At 43.5% G+C, this 18,226-nt stretch overlaps 1 protein-coding gene across 4 annotated transcripts in view; it reads left to right on the forward strand.

Annotated features, from left to right (window-relative positions):
• Window positions 1-8,575: 8,575 nt before the first annotated feature.
• RASSF8 (Ras association domain family member 8) overlaps window positions 8,576-18,226 on the forward strand; it is an 80,317-nt gene continuing 70,666 nt past the window's right edge. Inside the window, exon 1 of one of the 4 annotated variants that reach the window (XM_048933514.1) lies at window positions 8,576-8,687. The gene's annotated coding sequence lies outside the window, so the exon portion shown is untranslated. Of the gene's footprint in view, window positions 8,688-8,990; window positions 10,234-10,269; window positions 12,237-17,031; window positions 17,096-18,226 lie in introns of those variants that run through there. The other 3 variants (XM_048933518.1, XM_048933515.1, XM_048933517.1) reach the window with 3 other exon arrangements.

The following is an 18,226-nucleotide window of genomic DNA, read 5'->3' on the forward strand; positions in this document are numbered from 1 at the left end:
TCCACCTGCTTCCTGAGAGGCACCTTTTGCAGAGCACAGCTGTGTTGGACATTGGACTTAGGTTGTTTCTAGCACTGTAGCTTTGGTTGTAGTGTTCCTCTGGTTACTGAGCAGCTCAGACCTGCACAGTAGTGAAAACATGTTATTTCAAAGCCTCGATCTTGGCTTCCCAACTCTACTGCTGATGATTGGAATGGTTTTTAAACAGTGTCCAATGATGCTTTCAAACACTTGTTCCTTGAAAAACACAGACCTGTGCTCTTTTTCCATCCATTCATAAAACTATTAGGAACCTCAGAGCAGTATAAAGGCCTGATTTCATTTAAAGTCTTTGAGACCATTAGGCCTGCTCAAGCCAAAGTTGCTATAACTGATTCAGGCTTCCTTATCCCTGACAGCCCATTTGATAGCTTTCAGCAGAGTTGAAGGAACAAGGTGGCAGCTGGATCAGGACCCAGTCAGCCTCTAAAAGAGAGGCTCCCACAGGGAAACCTGCCATTGAAGCCTCTTGGGGACAGTGCAGGGAAGCACTGAGACCTGGCACAACCTCTCCTGTGCTGAGACTTCACAGGCAACCGAGTGTTTGATCAGATCCATTGCTGTTCCCACAGTATGGTGGATATGAGGATAACAAGGAGTTATGAAGATAACAAGGAGTTACAGTACTTCACTACAAATCTGTGTGATTTATGTGTTGGAAAAGACAAGGTATGAACCCACAGTGTTCATACTTTCCCACCTTGGAAACAAAACAATTATTAAATGGGAGATAGATGTTACACCTGTATCATAGAATCATAGAATGGCCTGGGTTGAAAAGGCCCTCAAAGATCACCTAGTTTCAACCCCCCTGCCATGGTTATGGTCGCCAGTGACTAGACCAGGCTGCTCAGAGCCACATCCAGTCTGGGATGTGGACCCAGTAAACTAGGTACTTTCAGTAAATGCAAGAAACCAAGATAGAAGCCCTTTGAAGTTCAACTTAGACAATCCTAACTCAGTGAGAATGTGCATAGGTCTGTAAATGCATATATGCTAGTGGATGGAGCATCACACAGGCACTCAACTCTTTGGAAGAATTTGGACTTGAAAAGACACTGTAGAAAAAGGAGAGGAGAAAAGATAAGTAGCATGAAGGCAACCTTCATCCCAATAACAACAATTTATAATGCACATCTCTGACATTTTCTCACAAACCTGGCTTTTTACCTCTCAAAAAGAAAGTGTTCAGTGAGACGCAGCTACAGGTAAAGCTGGGAAAGGGCTTTTCACAGCTCTGATTCCCAGATACTTGTAAGGCATCAAGCTGCCCAGTTATCCTAAAGGAATCATCCAATTTGTTTCTCTGAGGGGAACGTTGGCGGGCTCAGGTCCAAAGGATTGGGAAGTGGTTCTTTGTTGAAAGCAGGTATCTTGCCCTTTCATGTTTCCCAACTGATGGACCAGTAAGGAATGGGACTGAGAAAAGCCTTTAGAGAACAGCAGAGAAACTGTTTTCAACAAAAGTATTGACCTACTGAAATCCTGTTAAACACAGATTTTGCAAAGCAAACCTTTTTTTTTTCAGTGACAGGTTTTTAGAAGGACTTAGAACACCTATAGCATAATTCTGAATATCTGTTGCAGGTTGATGTTTCAGTGCTTAATTCCAAGCTTTTCAAAAAATCTACGAGAACTAAGAAATATGTATTTTTTTCCATGCAAACTTCATATGGAAACCTCAGCAACATTTTTTATTTTTTTTTTAACCCCCTCTCCATTTTGATGTGTGTTTGAAAGCCCTCTGGGCATCTATTTGCATTTTCCAGAAACTTTGGAAATCTGGCCCCCAGCTTACTTATGAAAACAGGTCTTAAGCTCTGGAATTACTGCAGCGTTTTTGAAATTCTACACTCATTGTATTTTAAAACATATTAGACTCAATTCTGATGCTTGGGGGGACAGGTAATTCCCACCATCCCACCATTTTTAATGGAGATAAAGCACTATGTAGTAGGAAAAAATTGAGTTTTTAGAAGTTATGGACAAGGGCAAAATATGAAAGGGATGATAGAAAGCTTTGGATAACAAAATAGTAGGTATGCCCTTTGGTGTACTTTTGTAAGTCATACATATGAATGAGAAACTGATTTATAAACTGAAAGTGATTAAACATATTGCTCATGAAAACAATATATTGCACTGGAAATGATGATCATAATAAATCATGCGCAACAGTACCATGATAGGCCCTTCAAATATTGCTGGTTTATGAGCTTCGTGGAGGGACACCCTGATGTCTTAAAGCTTTGTATCACAACTTGAGAAAGGGGCTTCTGCTAAGGCAAAAGATATATTGCTGAAAAAGAGGGAAAAAGAAAAAACAAACCAACAAATGAAAGCATGGAAACACCGTTGGAATCATAAAGATTGCACAATGTTTCTGCATTCTATGAAAGAATATTCTTGTCTGAATCTTCCTGATAGAGAACGGCATAGACTTTCAGGCATCTGGCAAATGAACTCCTATGTTAAATATCAGACCTTCTGGAACTGTGTATTTACAAATTAAAATCTTTTGCTTGCCATTCACTTCTTCTTGAAAACAACAATTGTTTTTCTTGTCTTTTATTTTTTTCCTTTCAAGTGAGAGGTTTTTTCCCATCCTGAACCAGATCTTCAACAGAAAAGTAGTTTTAGGTAGCTTGATCTTCAGATGTTTCCTCAGCCCTTTAGTTGTGTCACTGCCACCATTTAGCTTCTCTAGGGAGGACTGATGGGAGTTCCCACAGGGATGTTTATTTGTTTTAGCTGTCCATACTTTATCTCAGCTACAGTAATCCATTTTCAGCCTTCTACAGTGCTTGAGATTTATACTGACGCCTTCTTTCCAAGTGTTGGAAAAAAAGATAGTCAAAGTACTTGCATAAAACTTAATAGTCAAAGTATTTCTTTGTGATTTGAATTGAAACTAAGCATCTAAAGGCTAATATAGATTACTTTCCCTCTGAATCACATGACAATTAGATTTCTTACTTACATTTTGATTTTGGAAGTGTCAAGGTTCAGGCCTTTCTTGTGTTTATTTGTAACCATGACAACTACAAACTTTCTTTTTTTCCCTAAAGAAAGCTGAGATTCTTGCATAGCCATCTACCAAAGACAGAACTTTAAGGAAAATGCTTTAAAATTTATGGTTTGCTGCTGACCACGCCAGATTGATTTAAGCAGGCCAGGGGAAAAAACCTGATTCCCAGGTATTCATCCAGCTCTTACAATCTTACGGCTAATGCACAGGGGTGGGGTCTGCTGCTTCCAATGTTTCACTCGCTCATATATGCACACCATAGATTTCAGCACTGTCCTCCAACTGGATTGAATGGAGCTTCATAAGCTTTCTCTGAAGGAGTGAAATGATTTTATATAAATCAAGGAAAAACAAAGAAAAAAAAGTCATTCACTGATTAATGACTTGTAGAACGAGAACTACCTCTCGTGTGTGTTAACCAGAATAATGAATATTATAGAAACATGGAAGGGCCTGAGTTGAAAAGGACCGTAATGATCGTCTAGTTTCAATCCCCCTGCTATGTGCAGGGTTGCCAACCAGGCTGCCCAGAGCCACATCCAGCCTGGCCTTGAATGCCTCCAGGGGCAGGGCATATCTTGCCCAATAGACCTTTAACTACTGAGAGCGAAGAAAGTGGTGTGATTCTCTTGCACCTCTCTGGAAGAGACACCAATGGCAAACACAGTGTGACGGCAGAGAAATTGGAAGGAATTGCACAAAGGTTTTACTTGGTTTTTCCAGGGTGGAAGAAGCAGGAGGCATATGTGCTTATGATGAAGGCAGAACATTTTCATTGCTGATAAGATACACCAAAACATAACTTACACTGTCTATTCCAGGATAGACAATAGGCTCCAAACCCTCATCTTTAACGTCTTTCTGTATGAATCCTTCCCGTTCAAGCATGCTTCTCCTCTTTCAGTGCCCATCTTTAAAAAGTTCCTTCTGTATTTTTGCATAGGATATAATTGGTTGTCAAATACTCCTCAAGTACTTCATATTCTTTCACTGGATATCAACTTTTTAAGTCTATCCCCAAATATATTTATACTTGCTTAGATGAACCATTACTTGGGAGAGATACTAGATAGTTCATAGAAAGTTGCTGCTGCTACTGACAGCAAAAACAAGAATGTAAGATTGTTCTACATATTTACTCAAGGGTAGTTCTCCAATTCATGTCATATGTGGCCAGGTCAGGAGAGAGAAGTTTAGTCTGAATTTTCTCTTTTCATTTGAACTAATTTGGATTTATTATATAGAATTGAGTCTTGAAGCCTGCAAGTCTGTCAGAGCATCCAAAATCTACCATATAAAGTAAAAATTGAATACATTTTGCATCTTGGAATATCAGACCTTTGGATTTCAAGCTTTTTCATTTATATCTAACACAGTATGTCACTGATACTCTACAGACAGCCAATAACAGGATCCAGAAAACCTGGAGAAGAAACCAGGAAATACTGCTCTCCAGGCTCCAAGAAATAAGTACTAACCGAAGAGAATAACAGAAAAAAGAAGAAAGAGTTTGAAGAATGCACTTAACCTAAATTCTAATTTGATGACTGTTTGCTTCCCCTGAATTTCAGACAGCAGATTTATCTTAATTTAAAAAAAAAAAAAAAAAGAAAAAAAAGCCTCTTGAAAAGTTCATTTTAAAGTAAAGCAAAAAGCAAATAGGATGCAGGACATAAATTAACCCCACTCCCCCAAATTAGCTTGTTTTTCTGCTTGTTGAGTATCATTTCAGATTTATTTGCTATGGAACCAATTCAACAAAATACTTAAGTGCATGGATAGCTTTGATCATGCAAGCAGTCCCGTTGAGAGCATTCATATCCTTAAATATATGGACACAGTTAAATAGTTTGCTGAATCCAGACCTACTTTATTTCTTCTCAAGAAAGGATTTGTAGAGACGGAGTTGTTTTATTCTGACCACGAGGAGCTTACTGCAATTGCATGGTACTGAAGGCTGTGCTGATTGCTTGGAGCTGCTCATATAGAGCTGTTTCTGTTCTGAGCGAGCTTGATTTATATTCAGGATTAAATTTAAAGAGCCCAATGAGAAACTGGATTTCTCAAGGTGAAATGACAGTGGAAAGGGCAGTGCTAACAGAAGATCAGATCAAGAAGAGGAGGAAATTAAGGAACCTCAGGAACATTCTCTTCCTGGTTTTGGTCAAAAAGACATAATTCTTGGAAAGCTTACATAACCAAAAAGCATGTGGGCCTATTTTCTCCCTTTTGTCATCATTGAGAACATGTGTGCAAGATTCTGTGTGCATACCTGTGTAGTACAAGGAGTTTGGTGTGTGGCACTCAATGCCAGCATTGACAGCACCTTTTACTACTTGCCCAGGATTCTTTAATTACTCTTAGATAAACAGGTAGTAGGATCTTTATGAGGAAACTGTCTCCAAATACACCAAGCAGTGATCTAGATCATAAAAAGAAATATCTCTGGCTAGGTCTGTGGCATTTCCACAAAAATGTAAGGATGTGCCTGAGTTTTTTACTGATTTAAGAGCCTGCACCTTTCTCAGCAACGTACAAAGGAAGCAGTGAATCAAGGTGAATAAAACACAGCTTACTGAGGAATATAGATAATGTAATTAAGTTAGGAAGTGATTGGGGTAGCATTGGGTCCCAGGAAGAGACATCCCACAACAGCATAAAGTCTTATCCTCAGATGGTTTAATTTAGCACCCCTCTACCATACCTTCCTCACACAATTTCTAGGGAAACAGGCACTTGTTCTTTCAGTATGGCTCAGAGAGCAACTAGGCTGCTATGTTACGTAGTGGAGGAATTTATACAATCCAGCCTTGTTTTATGGCTGGATTTGAGGCCGACTCCCGCTCCCTCTGGTGTCCCCGTCCCCCTGTCCCCCCCCTTTTTTTTCCTTTTTAATGGCCATTGTCATCTTCACTGTTGGAGCTGGCCTTGATCAAATGCCACATGATTACACAGTCCCAACGATACAACCAATTTTCTCTATTTTTACAACATCTCACCTTTCCAAGGAGTTCAATTTTTAATGTGAAAAATCACTCATGACATTGTATTTGATGCCCTTTCTGGACATACTGGTTTAAACAACCTGTGCAAAAAGTGTCCTGAAAATTTCATGTACACTATTTTGAAGAAGCAGAAATGTGTTATCTTTAGTGCCTTTAAAACCTAAATTACACGAGGGAAGGAGGGGAATGAAGACATTAGAATATTTGAAATGTCAGCGCTCTTTCTAGCTACAAAAACTGACACAACCAGCAAGTGAAACACCCAGCCAATACCGAGCATAAACATTTTTTATACCTTTTTATATATGCTCTGAACGTCTTCACCAAGAGCCTCTTAATTACTGCCATGAATTTCTCCTCTATAGCAGGGTGATTTTCTCCCCTAAATTCAAACTTTCTGACAGGAAATTAGATAGCAAGTGCATGAAAACTGTTTGATAGGCTGCGAAGCTAATCAGAAAGCTCCCTTTCAATATCAAATTGGGTGTTTGATGTTCTGCGAACACCTGGAGTGGTAAACAATACAATCCCAATGACTTATCAAGTACTTGTTTTCAGTAAACCATTAACTTGTTGAAAAAGGCTTTTTTCCTTCCAACCATAATCGGTTTCTCAGATCGCTATCCTTCCTTCGTAGCAGCTCCTGAGGAGGTTGGATTTTGAGAAAGGATCTTACAGGAGTTTTACAGCTTCTATTGTGTTTACTGGCTTAAAGAAAAAAAGGAAGTGGCAGTACTATGAGTGCAGCACTTCTCAGGAGCTTTACAAGAATATTTGGATAAACATTTGCAACAAGCAGTCTGTCTGGAAAATGCAGCCCTTTTTCGTGCTAGTAAATTATCCGGCGACAATCTTTATTAATACCCTTGAAAGAAGAAATGCTTAGTGCAAACTAATCTCATCTTGCAGACTGCAGGAAAACTGGTCACCCAGTCCATTGCTGGAGGCATCCCTTTTCCTGTTTCATAAGGTTGACATATTCGCAGTGCTGCCCTCTTCTTTTGGGGGACAGCAATGGGGCTCCGGCATGGAGCTGTGTCAGGGGAGGGGCAGCTGGGGGTTAGGGACAGGATCTGCACCACATGGCTGTGGACACGGAACGAGCTGCCCAGGGCAGTGGGCACGGCCCCAAGTGCTGGAGTTCGAGGAGTTTTTGGACACTGCTTTCAGCCATAGGGTTTGATGTTTGTGTGATCCTGTGTCGAGCCAGGAGTTGGACTCAGGGACCTTTGTGGATCCCTTCAAACCTTGGGATATTCTACGATTCAAGGTGTATACACAGCTGACCATGCAGACCACCAGCTCCTGGACTGATTCACCTTATCTCTGCTATTTCTTCTTACTCATACCTCATTACATGTGCCTTTGGCTGTCTACAAAAACTAGTGGCCAGCTCCTCCTGTCTAAGCTAGCACAAGAAGGCTCAGAGGAACGTCAGGCATAGAAGTTACATCCTTCTGTGCCCCGAAAACTTTCTCAGCAGGAACTTTTTGTCTTGCCAGGTGTGCTTACAACAAATATGCTCAGTAGTAGGGTGTGTAGTTAGTAGTAATAATTAGGATGTGATCATAACCCAAGATCCAGATCCACTGGTGGACAACCATCATTAGATAGTGGTAACCAAAACAGCAGAAAGAGTTCTGAGAGACTCCATCACAAACCATCAACGTGATGTGCTACAGGGGTGGGAGGGCAAAGGCCTGGCCCTGGGAAAAGCTGGGCAGCACTGCTGTGGGAGAGGCAGAAAACACCCGTGAATCATTTTGTTTCTTTTCATCTTAGGAACAGTCATCTTCCTATCCCAAGCTGTACAAACACACAACTGATTAAAAGTTCTTGCACAAAACTTGGTGCCAAAAATAGCCTCTCGCATAAGATTCTTCGCTGCTCTGTGTTGTTATTTTATTATTTTTTTTCTCCGGGGAATTTTCCATCATCAAAAGCCCAGGGCAGAAACAATAGCAAGCACTGCCTGCCGGCTTCCAGTTAAAAATAAGCAACAAAGGCATTCCTGCTTCTTCCAGAAACAATAGGAAAATCTCGACGATTAAAGAAAAATAAGAGAAAGAGAGAGAGAGAGATTGGAGGGAGAGATCCGCGGCTCAGCCGGGGGCTCAGCTCGGCCAACCCCCCGAGCCGGAGCGCGCCGGGCGCCGGTGCCGTGCGTGCCGGGCCGCGCCGTTCGGCGGGGCTGCAGCGCCTCTCTCCCTGACAGGCTGCGGCTGCCTGCCCGCCCCCGGGCCGGGAGCGTCGGCGGCGGGGGGCAGCGGGCGGCTGCGGCTTTAAGAGCTCCCACAATGCCGTGCTGGCGTCCCAGTTCCGTTACATGTCTCTCCCGGTGAAGGGGAGCTAGGCAGAGGCAGGAAGGAGGCGGGGGCGGTCGCCGCTCGGCGTGGGGGACAGCCGCGCGCCCACCTACCCGCTCGGCGGGCCCGGGGGAGGAGCGGCGCCGCCGCCGCCGTCGGCGCCCGGAGGGCAGAGCCGAGCCGAGCCCCCGGGCGCTGCGCCCCGGGCCGGCCGCGCCGCCCCCCGCGGGGCACAGGCGCGAGGCGGAGCCAGCGGCAGCCGGAGCCGTTGGCGCTGCCCGCAGCCGCCGCGGGACGGCCGCCGGAGCGGTAAGTCGAGTCCCGCCGCTCCTCGGGCTCCGCGTGCCGGGGTTCGGCGGGTCCTCAGCCCGCCGCCCTCTCCGCCCCTCTGCCGCCAACTTTCTCGCTGTCGTTGCCTGCTGCTCCCCGCTCCCCTCGCTTTTTCTCCGCTTTGGCTGTTCTTCTCAGTCTGCCGTGCCTTCCCGTCACGCTCCCTCTGTGCCTTGGTTCTTTCCTTCGCTCCTCGTCCGTTCCCTGCCCGGCGCTGGGGCTTTGCTTTCCTTCGAGCGCCGCGTTGAGAGGTGCGGGCTGTTTTCTGCGTCCTTGGGAAGAGACTTGAGCACCGACTTCTCCTCGCACCCTTCCCGCTGCGGGAGCTCTCATCCTTCCCCGTGCTGTCCCCAGCAAGAGGGTCTCGCTTTCCTGTCTGAATTTCTGCGACGTGGACCGTTTGGTTTCGGTCTCTTTCTCCCTTCCTCTCCAGGCAGTGACGACTCGTTCCGTGATTAATCGCTCATTCCCGTCCCGACCTCTCCCCCTTTCTTTCGCTCCCCACAGCGAGCAAAACTAAAAGAAAAGCTGCGGGAGCGCTTGAGGTTCTGTTTTATCTGTGGTGGGCGAGAGACGCTGAGAAAAGCTGGGGCAGGAGCAGTGCAGCAGGACGAGCAGGAGGCAGAACTTTGCAGGGCAGAAGATGGATCCCACGCTGTGGTTTGCACAGCCCCGAAGCGTGGCTGTGATGATCCAGGACCTGGCTGGGCTGGGGTGGCCTGTCTCTGCTCAACGATGGGCTGCGTCCTTATGCCAGCAGCACAACACTGCTGGTGGGCTTTGTTGGTACGGGAGATGAGAGCAGAAGGAACGCGATGGGTTCCAGTGTCCTCTCTGGAATTGCACCTGTCGCCCATCGTGTCCTGAAGCTGTGGATGTGTTAGAGCTTGGCAGATTAACACCTTAGCTGGGACTGTACAGAGCGGTGTTGGTGCTGTAGCGCGCCTCGGGAAGGCTGTGCCTGCTGAGACACCTGCTTGCAGGGGTTTGGTGCTTATATGTAATGGGGTGGGTGTGGTGTGGTTGTGTTGGGTGCTGTGGAAGTGAAGCCTGGCTGGTGGGTTCAGTAGAGAATGTGCAATTTAGGAAGATAAGGTCAGCTCCTTTGGTCTGAATGGAGAACTGTGGCTCACGGCTGTGCTGTTACTTCTTGATAGATTCTGCTCCTTAGGACTGCAGATTTACCTGGTTCAAGATGAAGCCCTGTTTGTCTCTCTCTTCTTCTAAAGAAGGGAGAAGCTACGATTTCTTACTGAACTTTGTTTAATTATAGCTAATAATAAAACAGGCCGGGGATTGAAGCATTTATTTTTATGTTAGTGATTCCTTGTGTATCCAGTGACTCTTTGGCTTAGGGGAGCGGAAATGACTGCTTGTCACTGTGGTGTTCAGCTGTGTGCCCTGTACAACAACAGTGAGGCTCAGATTCACTTCTTACACTCGTGTAACTTCTGTCTTTCCCACCACCATAAACCTAACGGAACCTGACCACAGTTATGTGATTTCTTCTTGATCTTTCCTGGGGGTGAGAAACTTTGTAATCAGGGGGAATAGATGGGGGTAAATTAACCAAGTATGGTTAGTGAGAATCTTGAAAAGTTGTGAGGAGAGCCAAGGACCACGGGTCCTGTTCCTGCCTCTGCCATGGAATGGCAGTGTGACCTTTACTGAAGCGGTTGTCTTAGCTGTGCCTTATAGGACATGGAGACTTTCAGAATAACTAAAGTACTCTTTCACATAATTTTTATGGATAATTCTGTGCAAATGCATTGCTCTGTTTGGTTGTAATTTGGAATGCTTGTCAGGTGGTGGTTATTCTTGTGCTAATATTTGTTCTTAGGAAGCTGTAAAGCGGAACTTCTGATAATAGGTATTTATTTTGAATGACAGTGCACCAGATTTTGTATTGCTGTCGCAGTTTTGAGACTGAAGTTCTTTTTACCCCCTTTATACTTTGAGAATATTGCGTGCTTCTTCTGTGATACCTTGTTGGGGTGTGAATTTGCTCATTACTTCTCGGAAAAGAAACCCCATGAGATTTAATTGCAGGCTGGAGAATGGGCCGGGACCCCCCTCAGTGGGATGCATGCACTCTTGGCTGTTTCTTGAGCTCTGTAATTAAGAGATTGGCTTAGTACATGGGCTTTTTGTTTGCTTTCTAATTCTAGGTCTTTGCCGAGATTCTTAAGTCTTTAAGATCTCTATCTTGAAATTAAATGTAAATGCTGTGTGGTTTTCTGGGGCTTTCTTGAAATGTTGGATCTTACAACTCTCAAGCCAGGACCTTACAGCATAGCATGACACACTGTGATCTCAGTGCTTGCCTTCCTGTGCCGTTTGAGGTTTGCAGCCTTTGTAAACAACAGGCTCGATCCTGCTGGAAGTGGTTCTCTGCTGTGAATGAGAGGCTTTTCTGTAGGAACTTGCTGTTTTGCAGCAGTGGGTACAAGTTGCTGTCTTCTTGCCTGTGTCTATGTGAGTTCTCCTTGCTGTTGCCGTCTAGGCAGGCAGTCTGTCTTCATGTTCAGTTCTGCAATTACCTGATTTCCTTTCATCCTTCATAACCCCCTTCTGAGTGTGTACTGATCTCTCAGCTCCAACAAGCATAGTTTTGCTGGCCAATTACAGCATACTGACACTGTTTTCTGTGTTTACAATATTTTCTCTTTTTTTCATTGTTGAGATGTTTGTATGGCACCTTTATCTGTACTGATACAACATGGGGAGGGGGGAGAATTGCCTGTGTGTGCCAAGCTGAGCAATACTCCTACTTGCCCCAACTTCTTACTTATCAAGTTGAGATTGGAGCCATTACGCTGCCTCGGGAAGGAGGATGGTTTTGAGCTGTACCTTACAGTTCCTTGTCACAGCTGTCACAGGGATTGCGGGCTAGGCCCCTCTTGCTGTTACTTTTGCTCAGTCTCAATAAGCATCAAGTTATCTTTGTGGTAATGTAAATATGGAGATGGGAGAATATATCTGAGAGGAGATGAGATTTGTGCTGTAAGTCTTCGGAATGGGGAGGCTCTTAAGAAACCTGCTTCATTTACCTTTTTACTTGGAGTTACTACTTAAAGGGGGGAGGAATCTGTTTTCTTTCCTACCGTGCTTGGAGAAAGGGCTTACAGACAACAAAGAACATTGTAATGCTTTCCAATAGTCCAGGATTATTGAACAAAAGTGTCTTGCTGTGCAATATTGCTGCTGTGCTCAGTGTTGTATGATAACACATGTTTCTCAGCTGTTGTTGATTCCTCAGTGGCGCAGACTTCAAAAGAATGTGCTGAAAGAGAGCCGTGGCCAAGAGAGAAAAGAAGTTTTGTTCCAGTGACCTGTACCATCCATCCACTTAAATACTTTGTGGAGCTATTCCAGAGCGTTCAGGAATCCAGTGAAGGCCAGCGAGTGATTACAGCTGGAAATGGAATCTGCTACAAAGAGATCACCCAGCGAGCACTTAAATGCCACCTTCCCCTCTAACCCCCTGCCATCCTGGCTGGCAGGAGCGGATAAGGCTCATCGTTTAGGGTATCTTTCAGCATGACATTGTCTTACTCCTAATGCTGTTGGGATTTATTTATTTTTACTCTCTATGCTATCTTTAGCACAAGAATAGTAATGAGGACAGAAGGTCATCTCTGCGGTTTCCTTCTGAGTGTAACAAACTAAGCCTGTAATCTAAACGAGTAAATACAGGTTATTAGCAAGTTCTTTATTGTTGAAATACATGGGATATTTAACAGAATATGCAGGTGTTTGCAGAGTTAGCATAATTCATTGCTGAATTACTGGTGAAGTCACCTGTCTTAATATTGAAGTTAATTATATTGTACTGTGTCAGGTTGTGGGAAGCATTCCATAGTTCAACCTATGATAGCAGGTCATAATAATAAAAGTCAAATTGTGTACACAGGCATGTGTATTATGATGCAGTAGTATGCTGCTAATGCCAAGTATTATAATTGATTTTCCTTAAATTCTTATGTTGGAGTCCACTGTGCAAGATGGATGTCAGTGCACAGATCTAACAGATCTTAAAATCGTGCCCTGTGTTTTCAGTGGTCTCAGATACTGGGAGTCAGGGAAATCTTACCAGAGGGGCTATTGGGGGCACGATGTAGTGGAGAGTTGTTAGAGTTAAGGTAGTATGGTTTGGTTGCTGTTGGACTTGATGATCCTTAAGGTCTTTTCTAACATGAACTGTTCTATGATCGTGAACTTCTGAATATCCTTGTCATTTTTCTTTGTGGGGCTAGCATGCATTTGAGGAGTGGGGCTATTACCTCATCAACAGTACTATACATTTCAGTTAAGAGTATTTTCCTTCGTAATGGGTGGAAAGTGGTCATACAGATGCACTGAGAGGACACTTATGTTTTGGAGAACAAAAAAAAAGAGGTACTTCAGTAGTTGGTTTTTCATCAGCAAGAAAATGGCGTAACTCTAAAGGTGAGCTCAAATGTTGTCTTCTGCTATAGTGTTGCTCATTTGTACTGTGATGTAATACTTCTGTTTTTGAGAGGGTAGTTCTTCCTCCCCCAGTGTTAGCAGCCATGATTTTTTGGTGCTTTGAGATGTCAGGTTTTAATGCCTTACTACCTCTTTGAGAGGAAAGGGCAGGGAAGTTTTAGACATGTGTAATGTAACTGACTTCCATCCAGCTTTTGCCCTTGCTCCAGGGCTGAGGCTGCAGTTTGAATTCATTTATTGCCTTTGAAGGCTGTACTAGGTGTAACCTTGTGTCTCATTCCCCTTACTGCAACAGTACCTGATGTATTTCAACCCTGCACTTCGCTGCATCTCTGGGTTTTAAAATGGCGAGGCAGTGTTGGTGCTCGCTTCATTGCAAGTTTCTTTTTAGTCTTGGGATCTGTCACTTCCTCTTGTTTCAACTGAATGGAAAGCTTTTTGCTGGAAGACTTTTGGACTCCTGAAGTGTTTGACAACATTTTCAAGCTGTTGTTCAATGGAGGCTTGGAGCCTTTGGAGCAACCTTTTGAAACTTTTTGTTTTGTCATCGGTCAGCAGTTCTGTGAGTGTGGGTAAGGAAAGGCTGTAACTCTGCTCTGCTGGGCAGCCAGATGTTATGTATCTTATGCCAAAGTGGGGAGACAGTGTGTCTTTGGCAGTTGGAGGGTCTGTCTGTTGTTCTTGTCACTAGCCTGTTTGGGAATCTTCAACAAATGGCACCAGCTTTCCCTTCTCCCCCTCATTCCTGCTGTGCCTACGCTGATTGAGACCACCTCCTAAATAAACTGAGATTGGGAGGAAAGTGTTCTTTGTTGCTTTCTGAAAAGTAGATATTTCAGTTTGTATTTCCTGTTCACATTAAAGCTATAGAAATGCCGCATGTAGTTTGGCAGTTAGTGAATGTATAGCTGTTCTCCAGTAGGTGAATACTGACTGACTAACACTGAGTGTGGTGCTGTGTTTGGGGAATCACAGAATGGCCAAGGTCAAGGAAGGGACCTCAAGGATCATGAATCTCCAACCCCCCTGCCACATGCAGGGCCGCCAACCTCCCCATTTAATACCAGACCAGGCTGCCCAGTGCCCCATGCAACCTGGCCTTGAACACCTCCAGGGATGGGGCATCCACAGCCTCTCTGGGCAGCCTGTTCCAGCACCTCATCACTCTCTGTATAGAAGGGCTGGAGGTAGAAATAAGGAAAGCAATTATCAATGAAAATAGAGGGCAGAATACTTGTAGTACCTCACATCTGTTTTATATTAAATTCACCTGGTCCGTAGATCAGTGCATCTTGAAGACTTGTGAGATCCTTAGAGATGCTTGTCCTGTTTATCCTGCTTCTCTCTGATATGTGAAAGAAAGGAAAAATAGTGAACTCGGATGTCCGTGCATGTTAGTCTTTATGGAAAATAAAATAGGAATATGCCAGAGCTCCTAATGTATAAATGATGATACTGGGAACCAATGTACCAATTGCTTAAATGTGCCTTTGGAATGGAATGGCTAGCAATACTAATTAGCCTTTCTGCCTAGAATAACTGGCATGGAAAGGAAAACATATGGCAGTAGTGGAATGCCCTTGTCCTTGCCCATCAGAAAGTGAGTGTGTGTCTCTTTTAAACACATCCTCACTCATCAGAATTTTTCCCTCTCTATGGTGTGTGTGCTTGCATTGGGTTTCATCCAAGGCTCCATGTCAGTAGAAGCCTTTGCATTGGTTTCATTGGGAATGAGGACAGAAACCTTTGATGAATAGCTGCATGTTTATGCTACGTATTTCAAGTAGTGGAATTGGTGCAGATGAGAATACAACACAGTGCTTTCATGCCTTTAATGGGACTGGAATTGGTAACCTGATACTCCAAACTGGTAACAAAGGCTATTTTTCATACGTGGCAACATTGATTCCGATGGAGCAGGGAAATAGCTTAGTAAAATCTTTCATCAGAACTTGTTCCAATGAGTGAGATCTGTCAGAAAATGACTGAATTTACAAAATAATCTGAATAGGAGAGTAATTTTTTCGTATTTCTAATGTTGTTGCGTTGCAGCTCCTGTATTTATGTACCAGTTTCACTCATAGGCTATAAATGTAGCTTTTGTTTCAAAATGAGGTACAACATAAATTAAAAGAAACATATTTGGGCTTTGCTTCTTCCAAGTTTGGAGGACTTCAGAAGGCAACAAAATGAACTGATATGTGGAAGGTTTATCTGTGGTATGTGACCTTTCCTTGTTTCCTGGGAACAGACCAGAAAACAACTGACCTAATATAAAAGCCAGCAGCAGTCCTTGGGATTAAACTATGCTATATGAGATTCTTGGAGAATTTCCTTTAGAGGCCACTTAAATACAAGTAGGAAGGACATCTTCAAGGGTCATCTGGTGCAAGAAAACTCAGTCTATCCTTGTAACTCAAGAATGAAAATAGTCACAGGCCTAGGGAAGAATACTTACCAGTGGGGAAAAAAAACTGGCCACCTTACCTCTGACATATTTTTTGAAGTAGTAAAGCTTGCTGTCTCTGCAGGCAAGGCTGGAAGATAAGAGTACCTTGAAGAGGTGGAATGTGCTGTAGGAGAAGGAAGGCTTGACTGTGTCTGCTGTCAGTAACTGAAGCTCTGTGCAGGAGGGGTCATGTTCTGTATCAGAAGCTAAGGCAAGAAACTCATTCTTCCTAGATAAGATCACAGCGCTCTCAGCTAAGAGCCATGCTTTATAAGGTATTCAAGTGGTGTTTTTGCTTTACTTAAGCTTTCAGCAAGACAAGCTTTTCTGGGTGTTTGGTTTCGCAGGGCTTGCCAGCCTTCTGTTCTAGTGTACTGCAGAACAAATGGTCAGCAATAGTATATTGCAGTGGTACGTGGAGGCCTGGCATGAGATCCTAACCTGTGCAGGTGCTCAGTGAGAAATGAGCTCTTTGCTTCCATTGGGGTGGGAATGTGAGGGTGCTGAGCATTGATGTGTTCTATCCTCATGGCACAGCAGGAGCTGGGCTGTCTCCCTGCCTCTTGTCCAATTCACAGCCCATCACAGCCACCTTCCTGCGTCAGCTGCTATTGGCAGTTTTGTGGCCCAAACTCTCTGCTCCTTGTCAGAACTGAATTTGCAACATGCCTTTTGAAAATGTGCCTTCCTAAATCCCGTGTTGCTAGCTTTCTGCTGCACTTGCTGTTGTTCTCTTAATGCTTCTAATTAGTCTTAATGCTGTATGTCTGAAAGCACTGCCATTTCTTTCTTTTCTGCTATGAGTCTTCCTAAATACTTGTTCATGAGCCACTGGCTTTCCAGGTTTCTTTGGTTGTGGTGTAGCATTTGCTGTTCTGTGAGAAGACAAGATGCCAGAATGCTCTTTTCTTTAAGTCTCACAACTGCAGATGGAGGCATACCTCTAAGTCCTTCACTGCCAAACAGTTTGGGGCCTGGTGGGGGATGCTTGCTTTGCCATTCCCTTTCCCTGGAGCTGTGTTTGAGTTACACTAAGCACCTGTCCTCTTGTGATGCTGACATCCTGTCAGTATGCATTCTCCCTGTCCCTCAGGAGGTAGTGCTTGTTGCAGGCAGTACTCTGCCTTATCCTTATAGAAAAGTCAAGCTAGGAATCTTCCAGAATTCCTCCCTTCCCTCTCCTTGTCTTTCAGTGACCTCTAGCCATGTTGCTATCTTCCCTGACAAGATGCTTAGTTTCATCTCTGCTGCTTTTCCCTTTCACTCTTCACCTTTGATTACTTTTCCTGCAGTGAGCTGCTTAGAAACATTAACCATGACAGTTGTATACAGTAGTCAAATATAGCAGAGTTCCTTGAGGTTTTTTTTTTTTTTTAGCTTGAAACTTATACTAAAATGCTTATGGCAGGTAGATGTCTTCTGTGTATGTGACTTGTCACAGCAAAAATACTTGTCCTCAGTGAAATGGGTAAGTTTCTGCAGCGATTCAATTTCTCTATCATAATTTTCCTGTATTACTTTTTATAAGAGCCCTCGTTGTCTCTCCCTGAGCAAAAAAAAAAACAAACACCTCTATAGTAACAGTGTGTGAACTTTAAATTTTGTTTTGTGTAGAAATTAAGGGCTTAAACTGTTGTTTGTTTTTTTTAATGAATTAGAAGATAAAAATGTACTATAAATAGAAGGAAATATAAGAAAGCTTTCTTATGCTTACAGCTTCCTAATTGCTTGAGAAATTCTGTCACTTCTAAATATTTTTTTTGAAAGACCCAAGTTGTCTGAAAACGTTTACTGTTATTCTGTGGGTAGCAGAGAAGGTGACTGAGTTACCTTAAATATTTGCACAAAGGCTATATTTTTCTTATTTCTGTAGTGCCTGCTACTCTCGTCATTCTAGATACTACTTCAAAAACTTAAATTATTAGATTTATATGAGGGCTGTTCAAAGTAATGCCTCCACCTTTATTACATTGGCCCACATCATCAGACGCAGATGTTGGTGATATGGCAGTAGAAGCTGAAACTTTCCAACAGTGTCCCCTTACTGTTGTTGCTGTGTGACAGATGGCAGCAGAGGGCAGCCTGACAAAATGGTGCCTGACATGGGGCTGTGTATGAAGCAAAGATGTGTCATTCAATTCTTCCATTTGGGGGGGGAAAAAAAAATGGTGTCCATTGACATTCACGAACTCTTGGTGGATGCTTATGGAGACCAGCAGAAGACTGTAAGCACAGTGAGGTGGTGGGTGGTGTGTTTTGGCACTGGTAACAGTGATATGAAAGGCAAGCTGTGTTCCAGACAGCCATGGAGATTTTTATGAGTGCGGCATGCAGCTCTTATTGATCTGTGGTGAAAATGCTTGGCTGATAGTGGTGACTATGTTGAAAAAAGGTGTTTTGTAATAAAATTTCCTCTACCAAATTGTGCTGTTATATCTGTTGTAGTTTCTGTGGAAGCAGTTAGGAGGCATTACTTTTGGAGCAACCTGTGTGTATGTGTGTGCTTTCTGACCGTGATTTATTTTAGTAGTCCGGAATGATCTCAAAGCAGACTGTATTTCTTTGGAAGCCAACTTCAAATTAAACTCCATAATTTTTA

The sequence above is a fragment of the Lagopus muta genome, chromosome 1 (genome assembly GCF_023343835.1).
Source record: "Lagopus muta isolate bLagMut1 chromosome 1, bLagMut1 primary, whole genome shotgun sequence".
NCBI classification, from domain to species: domain Eukaryota; kingdom Metazoa; phylum Chordata; class Aves; order Galliformes; family Phasianidae; genus Lagopus; species Lagopus muta.